At 33.5% G+C, this 21,972-nt stretch overlaps 1 protein-coding gene across 5 annotated transcripts in view; it reads left to right on the plus strand.

Annotated features, from left to right (window-relative positions):
- AKT3 (AKT serine/threonine kinase 3) overlaps positions 1–21,972 on the plus strand; it is a 397,960-nt gene that overhangs the window by 318,867 nt on the left and 57,121 nt on the right. The window lies entirely within an intron of this gene.

The following is a 21,972-nucleotide window of genomic DNA, read 5'->3' on the forward strand; positions in this document are numbered from 1 at the left end:
ATTTATACAATTTATTTTAAAAGGAATTTAAAACAATTTAGTTTTAATATTTAACAAAGTAATAAATTTATTTGTCTTCTTTGGAACGTCTCTGTTATTTGAAACAGAACTTAAAGACCCAGAGGATGGATGCTACAAATTATATAATTTTATTTTTACTGTTATCTGCTTAGTACTTGTTTTTAATACGCAGTGTTTACTTAAGTTTAGGAGCAGGAAATTATTGTGTTTGTTCTATCTTTTAAATTTTTTAAATTTTATTTTTACTACTTCAGATATTATTAGTACAGACACTGATTTTTATATTTTGATTTTCAAATGCTCATATAAAAATTTTACTATGAAATTTTTATGTAGTTCAGCATTTGCTTAGAATTTTTATCTAGTCATTTTGTGTAGTTAGTCCTTCCATTTCAATTTATCCCAGATTTCCATATTTTTCTCTAAAGCATATATCAATCAACATTTATGTAGTGTCTACTTTGTGCCAAATATTCTTCTCTCTTAACCCCTAAAGATAGAATGATATCATATGAGTTATGAGGAAGTGAGACGAGTACTTCATTTTTGTATTATGTTACAGTAATAGGGAGTGTGGTGATTTTGTAAGCATTTCCTGTAACTAGGTGTTGAAAATAGTTGCACCATGTTATGATACCTCTACTCAAACTTCACTTCAATTAAACTTACATCTCTTCAGCTCGGTGCTTTGTGACCACCTAGAGGGGTGGGATAGGGAGGGTGGGAGGGAGACTCAAGAGAGAGGCGATATGGGGATATATGTGTATGTGTAGCTGATTCAATTTGTTATAAAGCAGAAACTAGCACACCATTGTGAAGCAATTATGCTCCAATAAAGATGTTAAAAAAAAAAAAACTTTTGAGTTTCTACCATGTATAAAGCACTGAGGTAAGTATTGGATCCTTCTCAAACCTTATGAGAAGCTTGTGACCATTCTTAAGTTTCCTCAGTGTTTATTAACTTCATGTAGACAGTTATACATCCACTTTATAACACTGATGATATTCTTTATGAGTTGCATCCATATATACCCCCTAATGCACTATGTACTGTTTGTCATGTCAGTACACTATAAAAGAACCTGAAATTGGGAGACTGGGATTGACAAATATACACTAATATGTATAAAATAGATAACTAATAAGAACCTGCTGTATAAAAAAAATAAATAAAATTAAATTTAAAAAAAAAGAACCTGAAAAAGAAATCTGAAAAGTATCAAGATCTTGGCATGTCTCCTAGAAATAATATATGGTCAGAGATTTTCTTTGGCAGACAAAGTTATAAGCCACAACTAAATATTCCTTTGATATACCCTGTCTGAGGAGGATTCCACCACACCCACCACCAACAAAATATGACAGAAAGAAAAATTTCTTTAAGAGACAAATGTGGAGCACCAGTATGGCACTGCTAACCTTAAAGAAGGGGCAAAACATGGACTTTCTTCAGTCCTATTCAGAGAGTAAGATATGCTACAAAGATTTCATCATCAGCACGCAGCTTTTCATGTTAAATTGTAGTTTGGCATCACCTAGAGAATGCTCTGAGAACCCACCTACCACACAGTGAAGAAGCAAGGCTTATCCTGTCACTGTTCCACTGGGCTCGACATGCCCAGAGCGAAGGTACTATTAAGATGTCTACCCAGGCAGCTCCCTTGTGGTGAATGGAATTGGAGAAGCCGGCAAGTAGGGTAGGAGAAGGAGCTGCCAAAGCACAGCTTTGGATGATACATGTGAAGAAATTAGTTTAAATTGTTAGTATGTTGATAAAAATAGTTGCTAATTAATTTGAGCAAAGATGTTAACTATCTTGCATAAAGAAGCACAACCACAAAAATCACAAAGTTTCTACACTCATTTACGCCTGCTACAGGTTTACTCTGGGGGGTGGGTAGTATACTGGATGTCAGATGAGGTACTAATGTTTTCAGCCATCTTCACACACCTGAAGAAGAACAGCGTCATAGCAGCATGCTTAAATTTTGAGACTCCTTCTAAAAGGATGTGAAAATACGATTGGTTTTATTTGGGTTTGTATTGTATCACTAACAAACAAGGAATTAATTATAGGAATGCTAATGCCAGTAGCTATTTTAATGAATTCATTTGTAATTCTGGTGTTTTCAAACATTTTTAGGGGATCCTATGTCTTTAAAACACATAACTTATTCATAAAAGGTTAATTCATCTCTAAGATCAGGTACTTTTTTATTACAGTTTTACTAATGTGCTTTGGGACATTTACTATTTTTATAGATTTATTACATGATTATTGACCATTTTTCTATATATTGTGGCAAACCTAGAGATGAAGGCACATGTAAAGATCCTGGTATCTTTAGGGGAAAGCTAAATCTCTTCCTAGGCAAAGTTAAAAGTGAATTAATCTTAATTACAAGTATCATGATGTACCACTCTATAGAACTTGGTACTGGAAGGTGGAAATACTCATCCTGGATCTGCTTCTTCCCTCTTGTGTGGAAATGGACAAGTTATTTTACTCCCACACAAAATTATGATCTTTGAAGTATCTTCAAGCTTTAGGATTCTCTGGTAGGATATTTTATTACATGAATTAATCTAGTTAAATTTCTATATAAGATTTATACTCAGTTTGTCAACGTCTACAAAAAAGTCTGCTGGGATTTTCTGTGAGATTATGTTCAATTTATAGAAAAATTTGGGAAGAATTGGCATTTGAACATGCTATACATCTACATTTATTTAGGTCTTCTTTAATTACTCTCAGGAATGTTTCATAATTTTCAGTGTTTAGTTCTTACCCATATTTTGTTAAATTTATCCATAAGTATTTCGTGTCTTCTGATGTGGATGGTATTTTTAAATTTCATTTCCATATTGTTTGCTGCCAGTAGAAATAGGCTTGATTTTTGTATATTGACCTTGTATCCTACAAGCTATTAGTTTTAGTAGCGGTTTTTGTACATGACTTAGGGTTATCTAAATAGATGATCATATCTTCTATAAATAAAAAGTTTTACTTCATTTTCAATCTGCACGTATTTTATTTATTTCTTTTGCCTTATTATATTGGCTAGGACCTTTCTACAAAGTGGAATAGAAATAATGAGAGTTGACATCCTGGCTTTGTTTCTAATCTTAGGGAGAAAACATTTTTTACCATTAAATATGACTTTAATCACATCTAGCACCTAAATCTTCATTACTAAATGTCATTCTCCAATAAAAAGAACCAAGGTTATTTGGAGAAGTAGTTGATCCCACAGCTGGGGTGGAGAAAATGAAAGAAGAGCCCAAGGAATTTGTGGTACCAGAAAATAAATAAACGAAGGTAGATGGAAAAAGGCACATGTTTGTAGGACACAGGAGCCAACCTTAAATAATTCCCAGTGGTGAAAGCTGGAACAATTTCTGTAGCAAAACAAATATTATATATGACCAAAAAAACAAGATACATATCCATGGGTCTATACTGCAGAAATTAATGACTGAACAAATAGATAAAATATTGAGAAGAGACATGTCTTCATTATAGGTGAATTCCAGTTAATAAATGTAGAAGGAATCAGGGAAATAGAAAATTACCATTAAAACACCAGAGTAAAAATTGCTGTATGCAAGATTCACCAATGAATGTTAAAATTAGTGGGCAAAAGTTTAAGCAGGAGGATATTTGCATAGTGTCAATGTGTCTTTCCCCAAATACTTATTTACAAAGATTAAAAGAGTAATTTTACAGTAAAAAGCCCTGGCAAACACTGTCTTAAACCAAGTGATCAAGATTAATATCACCAGTAATCAGACACTGAAATCATTATAACCCAGGATATGATGCCCTGAGAAGGCTGTATCACTTTTGTACTATTTTTTTCTCAAAATGCATAACCTCAGTATAATCATGAGAAAACCTAAGAAACCCTCAAAAGTGTCAACTTCATGAAAGACAAGGAATGATTATGGAACTTTGACAGATTGGAAGAGACTAAGGTGGCATGATGACTAAATGCAATGTGGGATTCTAGATTGGATCTTGGAATAGAAAAGGGCCATAAGTGGAAAAACTGGTGAAATCTAAATAAATTTGGTAGTGAATACTTTTGTATCAATTTAATTTCTTAGTTTTGATAACTGTACTATGGCTGTATAAACTATTAGCATCAGGGGAAGGTATGTAGTATATGGGAACTGTTTGTACTATTTTTCTAAGTCTTTTCTAAGCCTAAAATTATTTCAGTATAACAAGTTATAAAACTTTGATCTAAGTGTAGGGTTTTTAATACCTCCTTTATTGGGTTGAGGAAGTTCCTTCTATTCCTAGTATGGTAATATTTTTTATCATGAATAAGTGTTGAATTTTATAAAAAGTTTTTTGCAACTATTGTGATGATCATATGGTTTTTCTCCTTTATATTCTGTTAAAATGGTGAACTGTATTGATTGTTTTTCTAATGTTAAATGAACCTTCTATTCCTGGGGAAAAAAATCTGCTTACTTATGATATTATCCTTATTATGTATTGCTAGATTTGATACAATGTGTTTTTTAAAGGATTCTTTGCATGCTTAAATCATGCATGATACTGAGGCGTCATCTTCTTTTCTTAGAATGTCTTTGTATGGTTTTCATTTCAGGATCATGTTTACCTTTTTAAAATGAGGTGGGAAATATGCCCTCCTCTTCAATTGTATGGAATTGTTTCTGTAGAATTTATATTAAATGTTCCTTAAATCTTTGGTAGAATTTACCAGTAAAGCCCCTTGGGCCTAGAGTTTTCTCATTGTTGGGAGGTTTGTAACTATGAACTTAATTCTTAAACAGTTAAGGGACTATTCTGGTTATCTGTTTTTTCTTGATTGAGTTTTGGTATTTTATGGCTTTCAAGGAATTTGTCATCTAAGTTTGCTAATTTATTGGCTTAAAAATGTTTGCAGTATTCTCTTTATATCTTTATAGTGTTTGTTGTATATGTAGTGATGACTTCTTTTATTCCTGATATTGGTGTATTGTTTTTCTGTGTTCAAAGTCATTAATTCTCATCTTTATTATTTCTTTATTCGGCTTCTTTTGAGTTGATGTTGCTTTTCTTTCTCTATCTTCTTTAGGAGGAAACTAAGGTTATTGGCTTGAGACCTTTCTCTTTTTCTAACATAAGCACTTAATGCTATGTTTCTATCTAAGGACAGTTAGCCATGCTTTGCGAATTTTGATATGTTGTGTTTTCATTTCAAAATATTTTTAGTTCATCTTGTGATTCCTTCTTAACTCAGGGATTATTCAAGAGAGTGTTGTTCACAATTTCCAAATGTATGGATTTTTCAGACATCTTTCTGTTATTGATTCCTACTTATCTATGGTTGGAAAACATATTTCATATGATATTAACCCTTTAAAATTTATTGAGATTTGTTTTATGGTCGATAAAATGGTTTATCTTGGTGTATGTTTCATACACACTTGAAAAAAATGTGTATTCTACTTATATTGCATAAAATATTCTACCAGTATCCATTTGGTCAAGATGATTGAAAGTGTTGTTTATGTCTCCTATATTATTACTGATTTTATGTCTATTTGTTCTATCAGTTACTGAAAAAGGATCATTGAAGTCTTTAGCTATAATTGTGGATTTGCTTGTTTCTCTTTTTAGATCTGCTTCTTGAATTTTGAAGCTTCATTGTTAGTTGCATACACATTTAGGATTGCTGTGTCTTCTTGGTGAAGCTACCCCTTTTTCATTATGAAGTGTTCCTTTATATTCGCAGCATTAATCTTTGTTTTGAAATCTACTTTGTTTGACATTAATATAAGTACTCCAGCTTTCTTTTGAATTTGTATATTTTTCCCATCTTGTTATTTTTAACCTATATCATTATATTTAAGTGTATTTTCTCTTAGACATGATATAGTTGATTCTTGCTCTTTTTTTTGGATTTTAATGTATGAGGATTTTATTTACAACGTTATTAACAATAACAACAAAAAAATTAAACATAGGTTACTGCAGCTGATCCTGTGAGATTTAAGAAGTTCCATTTTAAATTGCCATCAAATTGTCCAAAGGTATACAATACTAAATCTGTGGTTTTCTTTATGAAGTACAGTGCTCATATTTTAGGCAGTCCTTTTTTTTTTCTAAATAAATTTATTTATTTATTTTTGGCTGCCTTGCGTCTTTGTTGCTGCGTGCGGGCTTTCTCTACTTGTGGTGAGCGGGGTCTACTCTTTGTTGTGGTGCACGGGCTTCTCATTGCAGTGGCTTCTCTTGTTGCTGAGCACGGGCTCTAGGTGCACGAGCTTCAGTAGTTGTGGCTCGCGGGCTCTAGAGCGCAGGCTCAGTAGTTGTGGCACATGGCCTTAGTTGCTCCGAGGCATGTAGGATCTTCCCGGACCAGGGCTTGAACCCGTGTCCCCTGCATTGGTAGGTGGATTCTTAACCACTGCGCCACCAGGGAAGCCCTAGGCAGTCTTTTAAACATATAAATACAAAAGAAATGAAATCACTCATTAAAAACTGTGTTAAATGAAGGGTATTTTAAATTTACATTTATGTAAATTTATCTTTATGTTGTCCTTGTAATAATACATTATTACATTTCATGTAATAATACATGAAAATCAGGAGCTTGAAGGGCAATTACACTTCCTACCTGAGTGGACAGTTAGAACAATCAATCATTTTCAGTTTATCATGAACTACTCTGAACTTACTATAAGATGTAGCCAAAGTCAGAATATAGGAGTTAGGGAGAATATTCCTTTTTTGGAGGCAAGTAAGCCCACCAGAATCAGCATGGAAAATAAACATCCTATTGAAGAATTCTTGGTGGAAAAATTAATGTAGTCAATTTCAACCATGCTGAGCTGGCTTAATATTTTCATTGACTTGTATGATGTCATTTTTCTTTTCTTTTTTTTTTTTTAACATCTTTATTGGAGTATAACTGTTTTACAATAGTGTGTTAGTTTCTCCTTTACAACAAAGTGAATCAGTTATACATATACATATGTTCCCATATCTCTTCCCTCTTGCGTCCATTTTTCTAAATCAAGTGTGTTTAAGTTCTTTTAGATCATCCACATCTTCCCCCAAAAAGGTTTCATCAATAGGAATAGCATCAATGGCTCCATTTTTCTGTCCCTTCCCTTCATTTTCTTCTTCCAGATCACTTCTTTTGCCATTTTTAGCCCTACCTCTGTAAGCTTTGCTTAATTTGTTTTATCTCTTTCTGAAGTATGTGTACTGAAATCTTTCAAGACTGGCTACTGTAATACCTGTCTCATCTACATCGCTCACTGAATCATCAGCCTCATCTCCACCTGTTCCCTGGTTGTAACAGGTATCGTCTGCTTCCTCCTCATTATCATCAGCTCAGGATGAAATTCAAACATCTCACAGCTACTGAAAACTAGTGCCTACCCTGTTTTGAAGTCTGCTTTCCTTCTTCACATTTCTTGCTTAAGTTTATCAATCTCTTCTTGTTTTTTCCTTGCATATAAGAAACGGTTCTGGAGTTATTTTGGCAGCATTTGGACCTAGGGCAGAACACTTTTTCAATTAGATCTTCTAATGAAATTCTCTGTTTTTTCTCTTCTTTCTTTTTATAAAAGATAAAAATATACAATACAATACAAATCCAGGAGGAAGTGTATCATGATAATGCAAATATCTCCCTCTCCATGGCATATCCAAAGCCAGCCATATTTGTTGTTTTCAGTAGCTTCAAAGAAATGTCTGCACACTAACAGTTTTGGAGTTTTTCTTTTCTGCCTCACTGTACTTGTTACTCACTGCTTCTTCCAGTTTTTTTCTCATCCCAATTAAGCATAGTATACTTTTCAAGTTCTTCACTGCTTGCATCACATTTGCTCACCACAGTCAAGTCATGAGAGAACTTATACTTATCTCCTTTAGTGCTCTGCCCATGCACGTACCACAGATTTAGGATCTGCACCTTTACTTAGTTTTTGAGCAGCAACTACAGGTTTGAATAGCTTTTGCAATTCTTCTTGTCATCTTTCTTCAATTTCTCTTTGGCTTCCCTTTATGCTACCTGATGTGGATTTTGTTGACCAAATTGAACTTGATGAGTGACAGCCTTGATAAACTTTTGTTGCTTTCCTCCTTTCTTGTTCTTTAGGCCAAAACATTTGTCTCCAATAATCTTTTTCTACTCCACTTTTTTGCTTCCCCCAGCCTGAGCAGGTTTCTTGGTTGGGGGGCAGGGGGCATTGTGGAGACAGTTGACACCAGCCAGACTTCAGCACAGTTGGATACCATCAGGGGATCTGGACCTGTGGCAGGAGGAAGAAGATGAACACACAGCCACCTTAGTCACTATACCATACCTTGATTTTTTTCTTATTCATTAGATAATATATGACTTTTAATGGAATGTGCAGCCCCTTTTTATTTAATTTAATTATCGACATAGTTGGGTTGAAATCTGCCATCTTGCAGTTTGTTTTTTGTTTCTTTATCTGCCTTCTTTTGGATTTATTGAATATTTTTATGATTCCATTTTATCTGAGCTATTGTGTCATTAGCTATACTCCTTTGTTTTCTTCTCTTGAGATTGTTTTAGAGTTTTCCATATATATGCTTAACTTATCACACTGTACCTTCAGTTAATATTATAAACATATCACTTTCAATAGCATATTTCTGTTTCCCCTTCCATTCTTTATGCTATCATTTTATATATTTTACTTTCACATGTTATAAACATCACAATACATCATAATTCTCTTTAGCTTTAGGCAATTATATTTTAATGTGCTGAAAAATGCTTTATATTTACTACTAATAGCACTCTCCATTCCTTTATGTAGATCCATGCTTCCATCTGATATCATTTTTTGTTTTGTTTTGTTTTTTTCTTCTTCTTTGTTTTTCTTTAGCCTTTACTCTAAAGCTCATTTAGCTCCATGTCTAAGACATGATCCCCCTAATTTCGAAATATTCATGGAAAAAATAATGCATTTGAAGGAAATATAGGCTTGGAATTGATGGGAATGTGACATTTCAGAGGGGAGACCAATGTAAGAAGAAATAAAGTCATTATGATTGAAGTGCATGAAATAATTCTGAAGCTGGGAAGAACCAGCAATTTATGGTAGATGCAAAAAATGGAGAAGTGAGCCTGTTAATTTGGTATTGTTTCTTGAAAATTTAGCTAATGTTTGATTGATCCACATACTTACCAGAATTATAAATCCTGAAGTGGGAGAATGACATAGGGTGATTGGACCTTTTCAAGTGTGTTGGTATAGACTTTTAGGCAGAAGAGTTTGGGAAAGAGAATATTGTTTAGAGACTGCTGCAATGATACAAGTGTTAAGCGGTCAAGTCCAATGAAACAGAATAAAGGCAGTGAGGAAGGAAAAGGAAATGTGAATTCTATAGATATTTTAAAGAAGTAATAATTAGTAATCTAGTCTGACAATCCTGGGGAAATGGGGGAGGATTATTGCTGGTTTTGGTAATAATTTAATTTTAAATGGAATTATCTTAGGGCTAGAAATACAGCACTAACATTTGGAAATGAGAGCAAGAATCAATAAGGAAATTCAATTAATTTAAAGTTGTGGAAATGGATTTCCTCTATAAAAAGGAGAGGAATGAGAAAATAAATGGGAAAGGGGAGGAGGCTTAGGGAGAGAGACACAGGGGGAGGGAAGGTATGAGAACACTGAGAGCTATGATTGAGTATTAAAAAATATCCATGGTCAGGAATGGGAGTTGGCTTGAGGACTCATTTTTGTAAGGTGTGTCAAGGTCCTTTGTGAAGTATTATTTTAAAAGTTGCAGTGGCACTTTTCAGACTGAATCATGGCTCTCTATTTTCTGGTTGAAAAACTCAGCATGAGGAGTTTGGTGATTGATGGCAGTCATGCCAATGTTAGTGATTGTTACTGTTTTCATAAGTAAAGCAAGGTTAGACAAGTATAACATGAAAACTAACAGAGAAGAGAGAGAAGCTAAAAAGATGCTTCTAGGTAGCTTCATGTTGATATTCTCCTTATCCTACTCAAATGATGGTTCAGTCTAAAACTTCAGGTCAAAGAAAGATGAGCCACAAATATCTACCAAATGTTCTGACAGTTTAACTTTAAAATTACTCTCTTCTGTTGATTGTGAGGCATTGCACTGAGGATATAAAAGAACACAGACAGCTGTCAAAACCAACGTTAGTTGTGATATGAAATGCAAATGGTTTAAGCTGTAAAAGCCCTTAAGTGGGTTAAAAACAAAATATAACTAGATGTTCTGTACAAGAAGCTCACCTAAAACAAAATTACACAGAAAAATGGAAAAAATAAGAAGATGAATGGAGGTTTAACAGTCAAATGTCACAAAAAGTAAACAGAGACAATCATAATTTTGAGCTAAGTAGATTTCAACACATAAATATTAAATGGGAGAAGTCAATTTTGGCATAATGAGCAATAGTATGATCTCCAACATAAAAAGTAAAATTTTTGCACCAGATAGCATTTATGTGCACAAAACACTATTAGAAATGCCAGAAGACCTGATAGAAATGCAGTTTCTTTCTTAATGTGGCAGATGTTCGTCAACTTTGTTGATCTTTTGAAAGAGCCAGCTTGTGATTTTGGTGATTTTCTCTATCAGTTTTCAATTTTCAAATTTATAGATTTATGCTCTCATTTTTATTTATTTTCTTCTCCTTATTTCAGATTTTATTTGCTCTTCTATTTCTGGTTTCCTAAACTGGAAGCGTAGATTATTGCTTTTAGATCTTTCTTTTCAAATGTATGATTCAGTGCTATACGTTTTCCTATATATACTGTTTTTACTGCATCCCACAAATTTTGATAAGTTGTATTTTCATTTTTATTTGGTTAAAAATATATTTAAATTTTTCTTAAGACATCTTATTTGACCTATATGTTATTTAGAACTATATTATTTAATCTCTAAGTATTTGGAGTTTTTCCAGATATCTTTAACTTATTGATTGCCAATTTAATTCTATTGTGGTTTGAGAGCATACCTTTGTATGATTTCTGTTCTTTTAAATTTTTTAAGGTGTGTTTTATGGTCTAGAATATGGTTTGTCTTGGTGAATGTTCTGTGAGCTTAAGAAGAATGTGTATTGCCACTGTTGTTGGAGAAAGTAGTCTATAAATAGCAATTGGATCCAGTTGGCTGATGGTGCTTTTCAGTCCTTACTAATTTTCTGCCTGCTGGATCTGTCAATTATTGATAAAGGGATGTTAAAATCTCTAGCTGTAATAGTGAATTAATCTATTTCTCCTTGCAGTTCTATCAGTTTTTGTCCATTGTATTTTGAAACTCTCTTGTTACGTGCGTACACATTAAGCATTGTTACGTCTTTTTGGAGAATTAACCCCTTTATCGTTATGTAATGTCTCTTTTTATCTGTGATAATTTTCATTACTCTGAAGTCAGCTGTGTCTGAAATTAATATAGCTACTCCAGCTTTCTTTTGATAAGTGATACCATGGTTTCCCTTACTTATTTTTTAACCTGCAATTAATGCAGTCTTAGATCACATTAGTTTGTTTTTTTTTAATCAAAGTATAGTTGATTTGCAATATTCTGTTAGCTTCAGGTGTACAGCCCAGCAATTCATTTATACATATGTATATTTTTTTGTCTTCAGATACTCTTCCCTTATAGGTTATTACAAAGTATTGAGTATAGTTCCCTGTGCTATACAGTAGATTCTTGTTGGTTATCTATTTTATATACAGTAGTGTTAATGCCAACCTCATAATTTATCTCTCCCCCCACTCCCCTTCCCCTTTGGTAACCATAAGTTTGTTTTCTATGTCTGTGCATGGCTTTCTGTTTGGGAAATATCGGTTTTGGAATTAAGTTCATTTGTAACTTTTTTTTTTTTTTAGTTTCCACATATAAGCAATATCATATGATATTTATCTTTCACTGTCTGGCTTGCGTTACTTCACTTAGTATGATAATCTCTAGATCCATCTATGTTGCTGCAAATGGCATTATTTCTTTCTTTTTTATGGTTCAGCAATATTCCATTGTATATGTATACACCACATCTTCTTTATCCATTCATCTGTCGATGGACATTCAGGTTGCTTTCATGTCTTGTCTATTGTGAATAGTGATGCTATGAACCTCATGTATCTTTTTGAATTATGACTTTCTCTGGATATATGCCTGGGAGTGGGATTGCAGGATCATATGGTAGCTCTATTTTTAGTTTTTTAAGAAGCCTCAATACTGTTCTCCATAGTGGCTGTACCAATTTACATTCCTGCCAACAGTGAGGAAGGGTTCCTTTTTTTCCACACCCTCTCCAGCATTTATTATTTGTAGATTTTTTGTTGCTGGCCATTTTGAGCAGTGTGAGCTGGTACCTCATTGTAGTTTTGATTTGCATTTCTCTAATGATTAGTGATGTTGAGCATGTTTTCATGTGCCTTTTGGCCATCTGTATGTCTTCTTTGGACAGCTACATATAAAAGAATGAAATTAGAACATTCTCTAACACCATACACAAAAATAAACTCAAAATGGATTAAAGACCTAAATGTAAGACCAGATACTATAAAAATCCTAGAGGAAAACATAGGCAGCACACTGTTTGAGAAATATCTTTTTGGATTCATCTCCTAGAGTAATGGAAAAAATAGTAATAAACAAATGGGACCTAATTAAACTTAAAAGGTTTTGCACAGCAAAGGATACCATACACAAAACGAAAAGGCAACCTGCAAAATGGGAGAAAATATTTGCAAATGATATGACTGGCAAGGGATTAATCTCCAAAATGTACAAACGGCTCATGTAGTTCAATATCAAAAATACAAACAACCCAATCAAAAAATGGGCAGAAGATTTAAATAGGTATCCCCTCACTTTTAATCTTTTTGTGTCTTTATATTTAAAGTGGATTTCTTGTAGATAACATGTGGTTGGGTCTTGTTTTTTTATCCTCTCTGATGGTCTTTGTCTTTTAGTTGTTTTTAGACATTGACATTTAAAGTGACATTGACATAGTTGAATTAATATCTGTTCATTGAATTAATAGTTGAATTTATTTTCTATTCATTATCCTGTTCTTTGTATCTTCTTTTCTTTTCCACTTTTTACTTTTTTCCTGACTTGCCTGGTTTTAAGGGAGCATTTTCTAAGACTGCATTTTTCCTTCTCTCTTAACTTATCATTTACACTTCTTTTAAATTTTTTTAGTGCTTGAGCTTAGAGTTTGCAGTCTATATTTATAACTAATTCAAGGCCTTTTTCAAATAATACTATACAACTTCATGGATAGTACAAGTTCCTTATAACATTGCTGTCATTAATGTCACTTTTCCATAACCTGGAATTATTGTATATATTGTTGCATTATTATTTTGAACAAACTTTTTTTTTTTTGTGCTGCGTTATGCAGCTGCAGGCTCTTAGTTCCCTGACCAGGGATCGAACGCGTGCTCCCTCCATTGGGAGCACGGAGTCTTAACCAATGGACCACCAGGGAAGTCCCATAGCAAACTATTTTTTTTTCTATTGGAGTATGCTTGCTTTACAATATTGTGTTAGTTTATACTTTACAGCAAAGTGAATCATCTATATGTATAAATATATCCCCTCTTTTTTGGATTTCCTTCTCATTTAGGTCACCACAGAGCATTGAGTAGAGTTCCCTGTGTTATCCAGTAGGTTCTCATTAGTTATCTATTTTATACGTAGTATCAATAGTGTAAATATGTCAACCCCAATCTCCCAATTTGTCCAACCCCCCTTTCCCCGTTGGTATCTATACGTTTGTTCTCTACGTCTGTGTCTCTATTTCTGCTTTGTAAATAAGATCATCTATACCAATTTTTTCAGATTCCACATATATGCATTAATATACAATATTTGTTTTTCTCTTTCTGACTTACTTCACTCTGTACGACAGTCTCTAGGTCCATTCATGTCTCTACAAATGACCCAATTTCGTTCCTTTTTATGGCCAAGTAATATTCCATTGTACATATGTACCACATCTTCTTTATCCATTCCTCTGCTAATGGACATTTAGGTTGCTTCCATGTCCTGACTGTTATAAATGGTGCTGCAGAGAACCTTGGGGTGCATGTGTCTTTTTGAATTGTGGTTTTCTCAGGGTATATGCCCAGTAGTGGGATTGCTAGGTCATATGGTAATTCTATTTTTAGTTTTTTAAGAACCTCTGTACTGTTCTTCATAATGGCTGTATCAATTTACATTCCCACCAACAATGCATGAGGGTTTCCTTTTCTCCACACCCTGTCCAGCATTTATTGTTTGTAGATTTTTTGATAATGGCCATTCTGACTGATGTGAGGTGATACCTCATTTTAGTTTTGATTTGCATTTCTCTATCCATTGTATATATGTACCACATCTTCTTTATCCATTCCTCTGCTAATGGACATTTAGGTTGCTTCCATGTCCTGACTGTTATAAATGGTGCTGCAGAGAACCTTGGGGTGCATGTGTCTTTTTGAATTGTGGTTTTCTCAGGGTATATGCCCAGTAGTGGGATTGCTAGGTCATATGGTAATTCTATTTTTAGTTTTTTAAGAACCTCTGTACTGTTCTTCATAATGGCTGTATCAATTTACATTCCCACCAACAATGCATGAGGGTTTCCTTTTCTCCACACCCTGTCCAGCATTTATTGTTTGTAGATTTTTTGATAATGGCCATTCTGACTGATGTGAGGTGATACCTCATTTTAGTTTTGATTTGCATTTCTCTAATAATTAATGTTGAGCATATTTTCATGTGTTTGCTGGCCATCCATACGTCTTCTTTGGAGAAATGTCTATTTCGGTCTTCCACCCATTTTTGATTGGGTTGTTTGTTTTTTTTGATATTGAGCTGCATGAGCTGTTTATATATTTTGGAGATTAATCCCTTGTTGGTTGCTTCGCCAGCTATATGTAAAAGAATGAAATTAGAACACTCCCTAATACCATACACAAAAATAAAATCAAAATGAACAAACTTTTGTCTAATTATTTTAATTAAGAATATGGAAAAATATTTAATCCTCGTGTATTCCTTCTTTAATACACTTCCTTTCTTTATGTAAATCTAAGTTTCTGACCTATATCATTTGCCTTCTTTCTGATGAATTTCTTTTAACAGTTTTTGCAAGGTAGGTCTCCTGGTGACAAATTGCCTCAGTTTTTTGTCTGGGAAACTCTTTATTTTTCCTTATTTTTGAAGGATAATTTTGCTATATACAGAATTCTAGGTTGATGCTTTTGTCTTTCAACACTAAGTATTTCACTCCATTTTTTCATTGCTTGCAACGTTACTGAAGAGAAATTCAATGTAATTCTTAGCTTTCACCTTTATAGATAAAGTTTTTTGCTGTGTGTGGGTGCGTGCGCACCTGCACACACACCCATTTCTACCTTCTCTCAAGATTTTATCTTTGTCTTTGATTTTCTTCAGTTTAAATGGCTATACCTATGGTAAGCGTAGATTTGGGGGTACTTGTCTTGACTGATATTCTCTGAAGTTCCAGGACCTGCAGTATGGTGCCTAGCACTAATTTTGGAATACTGTTATTGCTTCAAATATTTCTTTTGTTCCATTCTCTCTCTCCTTCTCATATTCCCATTACACGTACATTACATCTTTTATAATTGTCTCACAATTCTTGGATATTCTGTTCTTTTTTATTCTTTTTTCTCTTTGCATTTCAATTTTGAAAGTTTCTATTAACATTTCTTCAAGCTCACTGATTCTGTCCTTGGCTGTGTTCTGACTATTGGTGAGCCTATCAAAAGCATTCTTAATTTCTGTGATGGTGTTTTTGATTGCTAGCATTTCCTTTGATGCTTTCTTAGAGATTCCATTTTTCTACTTATCCATCTGTTCTTGCATATAGTCAACTTTTTCTACTAAAGCCTTTAATATATTGATCATAGCTGCTTCAAATTCCTGGTCTCATAATTCCAACATCTCTCTCTGCCATATTTGAGGCTTGCTCTGTATCTTGAAAATATATTTTTTATCTTTTAATATGTCTTATAATTTTTTGTTGAAAGTCAGGAATTAGGTATTGAGTAAAAGAAACCAAGGAAATTGAGGTAAATAGGTCTTTAATGGAGGTTTTATGTGTATGTCACTAGTTTATTGGGTTCAAATGTACTTAATTGTTTTAGTACCTTTCTTTTTTTTAGGAGGTAGTCTACATAGATGATCATGTCATCTATTTCCAACTTGTATGCCTTTTATTTCTTCTTTTTCTTACCTTGTTGCATTGACTAGGATCTCCAGAACAATGTTGTATACAGATGGTGAGAACAGACATTTAATTATTACTAATTTGGGGGAGATAGAATTTGCATTTCCCCTTCTGATTATGATATTATCTGTAAGTTTTTTTATGCATGCCATCTTTCAGGTTGACAAAATTATCTGCTGTTTCTATTTCATGAACATTTTTATCATGAATAAATGCTGGATTTTGTCAAATGCTTTTTTTCTGCATTCATTGAGATAACTATGTGATGTTTCTACCTTAGTTTATTAATACGTTGACTCACATTGATTGATTTTCACTTGCATGCCTAGGATAAACCTCTAAACAATCATGGTATATTACATTTTTTATATATTGCTAGATTGTTTTAGTATTTTGTTAAGGATTTTGCATTTATAGTCATAGGAAATATTGGACTATATTTTTCTTTTCATGTACTATCTGGTTTTAGAATCAGCATAATGCTGGACACCAAAAATAAGTGGTGTTCCCTCTTCTATTTTATGGAAAAGTTTGCATAGAATTGCTCTTATTTCTTCTTTAAATGTTAACAGAATGTCCTGTGAAGCCATCTGAGCCTAGAGTAAATAAATTCAATTTATTTAGTGGATATACGGTACCTCTTATTATCTGTTTCTTTTCAGTGAGATTTTGTAGTTTATCTGTGTCTCAAGGAATTTAAAAATTTTGTCTAATTGTTGAATTCATTGGCATTAAGTTGATGGATTATTTTCTTTATTTTTTCTATACCTTTTACCTAGTTTTATAAATTAGCTCTTTTAGCCAATTATGTTGAAAACTTATTAGAGTTGAATCCTTTCTTTTATAATATGAGTTTGTAGTGCTATATTTTTACTATCTCTAAGCACTGCCCTAGCTGCATCATGTAAGTTTTGTTATGTCATATTATGATTTAATTTTCATTGCAAAATGCTTTCTAATTTTCCTTGTGATTCCTTCTATGACCCTATGGTTTACTGAAGTGTGTTGTTTGATTTACAATATTTGGGGATTTTAAAGTTATCTTTCTGTTTACATCTCTAGTCTAATTTTGTTGTTGTTAAGGAACATTAAGGAACATACTTCATATAATTTTAAATAATTTAAATCTATTGAGATTTGTTTAATGAAGAAAATATGGTTTATGTTGATGAGTGTTTCTTGTGCACTTGAAATAATGTATTCTTCTCTTGTTATATAGTGTTCTGTAAATGTCAATTAGATCAAGTGGGTTAATAGTTTTAAGTATTCTACATCCTTACTGATTGTTTGACAGCTTGCTTTTATCAATTACTAAGAGAGGATAAGTAAAATCCTGAACTACAATTGTGGTGTTGACTAATTCGCTTTCAGTTCTATCACTTTTTTTTTACTTTAAACTTAAAGTTCTGTTCTTAGGTGCACCCAAATTTAAGACTGTTATATCTTCATGAAGTGAATTTCATCACTTCATCTAGGTTAGCCAATTTTTGGCATAAAGATTAGAGTGGATATACATGAAATAGACAATAGAAAAACAATAGAGAAAGTCAATAAAACCAAAAATAGTTCATTGTTTGAAAAGATCAACAAAATTGACAAACTTTTAAGTAGATTGACTAAGAAAAAGAGAAAAAGCAAATATTAAAATCACAAGTGGGGCTTCCCTGGTGGTGCAGTGGTTAAGAATCCACCTGCCAATGCAGGGGACATGGGTTCGAGCCCTGGTCCGGGAAGATCCCACATGCTGCGGAGCAACTAAGCCCGTGTGCCACAACTACTGAGCCTGCGCTCTAGAGCCCACAAGCCACAAATACTGAGCCTGCATGCTGCAACTACTGAAGCGCACGTGCCTAGAGCCTGTGCTCCACAACAAGAGAAGCCACTGCAATGAGCAGCCCACGCACCGCAACGAAGAGTAGCCCCCTCTCGCCACAACTAGAGAAAGCCTGTGCTCAGCAATGAAAACCCAACACAGCCAAAAATAAATAAATAAATAAATGTATTTTTTTTTAAATCACAAGTGAAAAACATTACTACTGACTTTACAGAAATAAAAAGAATTATGAGAATAATATGAACACCTGTACACTAATAAAGTGGGTAACCTATATGTATTGGAAAAATTCCTAAAAACGTACAAACTGCCAAAATGACTCACGTAGAAATAGAAATTTTGAATAGACCTAAAACTAATAAGAACTAATAAGGACAAAGTAATCAAAAAACCAATAAAGAAAAGCCCTAGACCAGATAGCTTCACTAGAGAATTCTTCAAACATTTAAAGGAGAAATAATGCCAATCCTTCTCAAACTATTCCAAGAAACTGAAGAGGAGTGAATACTTCCTGACTCATTCTGTGAAGACAGCATTACCCTGATTCCAAAATCAAGCAAAGACACTGCAAGAAAACTATACACCAATATTCCCAGTTAATACACATGCAAAAATCCTCAACAAAACACTAACAAACCAATCAACAGCATATTAAAAGGATTATACATCATGATGAAGTGAGTTGTATTCCAGGAATGCAAAGATTCATAATACTAAAATCAATCAATGTAATACCCTACTTTAACAGAATAAAGAGAAAACCCATGTGATTTCAGCTGGTGCAGAAAAAGCATTTGACAAAATTCAGCACTTTTTCATGGTAAAAGAAACAAAACAAAAAAAACCATACTCAGAAAACTAGAAATAGAAGGAAACTTCCTCATCATAATAAAGGCCATGTGTGAACCCACAGGTCACACACTCAATGATGAAAGTCTGAAAGCTTTTCCCCAAAGATAAGGAAGAAGACAAGGATTCCTACTTTAGCACTTCTTTTCAACATAGTACTAGAAGTTGTTGTCAGAATATTTAGAAAGAACAGGAAATAAAATGCAATCAAATGGGAAAAGAAGTAGTAAAACTATCTCTGTTAACAGATGACATGATCTTATATGTAGAAAACACTAATGAATACACACACACACCAAAAGCCTCTTAAAGCTAATGAAAAATCCAGCAAAGTTGCAGATACAAAATCACACACAAAATACATTATTTTCTACACATTAGCTATATCTGAAAAGTAAATTAAGAAAGCAATTCCATAGAAAATAGCATCAAAAAGAATAAAATATTTAGGAATAAATATAATTAGGTAGTTGTAAAATTTATATGCTGCAAGCTACAAAACATTGCTTAAATAAATTAGACATAAATAATTGGAAAGACATCCCATGTTTGTGGGTTGGAAACTTAATATTGTTGAGATGATAATTACAGGTCAAAGTGGATGTTACTGATTCAGTGAAATCCTTATAAAATGGTCATATAAAATCATTTTAATATACTGCTGAATTCATTTTGCTGATACTTTATTGAGGATTTTTGCAGCAATGTTCATGGGGATATTGGTCTGTAGTTTAGAACATGCATTTCTTTTAAAACAACAAATCAAACCTCAGTAGAACAAAGGAACTACAATATAGCTCTGATCATATTCTGTGATCACATTGCAATAAAACTTGGAGCAATCAGCAAGGAAATACTTCTCTAAAACCCAAACGTTTAAAATAAACTTTAATATAATTCATGGATTAAAAAATAGGCACATTGGAAATCGGAAAATATTTAGAACTGAATTACAATGAAAATTTGTGAAATGCAGCCAAAGAGGTTCTTCTTTTTTTCCCTTTTTTGGCTACATCGGGTATTTGCTGCTGCACATGGGCTTTCTCTAGTTGCAGCGAGCAGGTCTACTCTTCACTGCGGTGCACAGGCTTCTCACTGTGGTGGATTCTCTTGTTCTGGAGCATGGGCTCTAGGCACGCAGGCTTCAGCAGTTGTGGCACACGGGCTTCAGTAGTTATGGCATGCGGGCTCAGTAGTTGTGGCTTGTGGGCTGTAGAGTGCAGGCTCAGTAGTTGTGTTGTGGGCTGTAGAGTGCAGGCTCTGTAGTTGTGGCACCTGGGCTTAGTTGCTCTGCGCATGTGGGATCTTCCCAGACCAGGGCTCGAACCCATGTCCCCTGCATTGGGAGGCGGATTCTTAACCACTGTGCCACCATGGAGGTCCAAAGATGTTCTTAAATACTTGTATTGTGTTGAAAGTGGACAACAGAAAAGAAAGATCAAAAATTAATTAGTAAGTCTTCCAAATCAAATTAGGGGGGAAAAGACCAGCAACAGAATAAACCCAGTGGAAGTGAGTAGATGCAAATAATAAACATAAAAGTAAAAATGAATGAAATAGAAAGCAAATATTTGAAAGAAAACAAAACTGCAGTTATGTAAAAGATTACAAAAGTAGACTAATCTCAAGCAAAGTTAATCAAGAAAAGTGAGACAAAAAAAAAAAAAGAAAAGTGAGACAGCACAAAAATATGTGAAATGGGGCACAACTACAATACAGTAGTTAAAATATGATGCAACTACAAAGAAAGAATTAACTTGATAATTTTTATAAAACTATAAATTATCAGCTGACTCAAGAAAAATGTGAAAACATATCTATATCTAATCTTTAAATTAGTGTAAAATCTGTCGTCTTTTCAACTTCAGTGTTTCCACCCAAATACAGAAATAACAAGTCAAGCCCACATGACTCTTTTAGATAATCTTCATACAACATTCAAAGAAAAGATAATTTCTATCATTAAAAATATTTTATAAAAGTTGTTCCTGAAGAAAAGGAGAAAAACACGTTATATGCATCTGAAATTTATGTTACAACCTTGATATCAAACCCTGACAAGGCTCATACAGGAAAAACATTATTGGCATTTATGAACATAGACTTAAATTATCCTAAGTAAAGTGTTAACCAGTTATTTCCAACAATGCACAAAATATTTACATTCTCATATTCATGTTGGATATTTTCTAGAAATATGATTAGATTAAAAATGTTTTAATCTCATTTAACTTATTTAGAAATTGTATAATCCACATCTGAATCTTTATAGAAAAACTTTTCATGAAGATGAAGTTGGAAACTATTCATTATTTTTAAAAACACATTGAAAACACTTTTAGTAACCTTAGAAGTAAATATGTTTAAAAAAATTTTTTAACATCTTTATTGGAGTATAATTGCTTTACAATGTTATGTTAGTTTCTGCTGTACAACAAAGTGAATCAGCTATATGTATACATATATCCCCATATCGCCATTCTCGTGCAACTCCCTCCGACACTCCCTATCCCACCATTCTAGGTAGTCACAAAGCACTGAGCTGATCTCCCTGTGCTATGCAGCTGCTTCCCACTAGCTATTTTACAATTGGTAATATATATATATATATCAATGCTACTCTCTCACTTTGCCCCAGCTTACCCTTCCCCCTCTCCATGTCCTCAAGTCCATTCTCTATGGCTGCATCTTTATTCCTGTCCTGCCCCTAGGTTCATCAGGACCATTTTGATTTTTAGATTCCATATATATATGTTAGCATATGGTATTTGTTTTTCTCTTTCTTACTTACTTCACTCTGTATGACAGACACTAGGTGCATCCACCTGACTGCAAATAACTCAGTTTCATTTCTTTTTATGGCTGAGTAATATTCCATTGTATATGTGTGCCACATCATCTTTATCCATTCATCTGTCAATGGACACTTAGGTTGCTTCCATATCCTGGCTATTGTAAATAGTGCTGCAATGAACATTGTGGTACATGACTCTTTTTGAATTATGGTTTTCTCAGGGTATATGCCCA

This window comes from Physeter macrocephalus, chromosome 4, assembly GCF_002837175.3.
Source record: "Physeter macrocephalus isolate SW-GA chromosome 4, ASM283717v5, whole genome shotgun sequence".
Lineage (NCBI taxonomy): Eukaryota > Metazoa > Chordata > Mammalia > Artiodactyla > Physeteridae > Physeter > Physeter macrocephalus.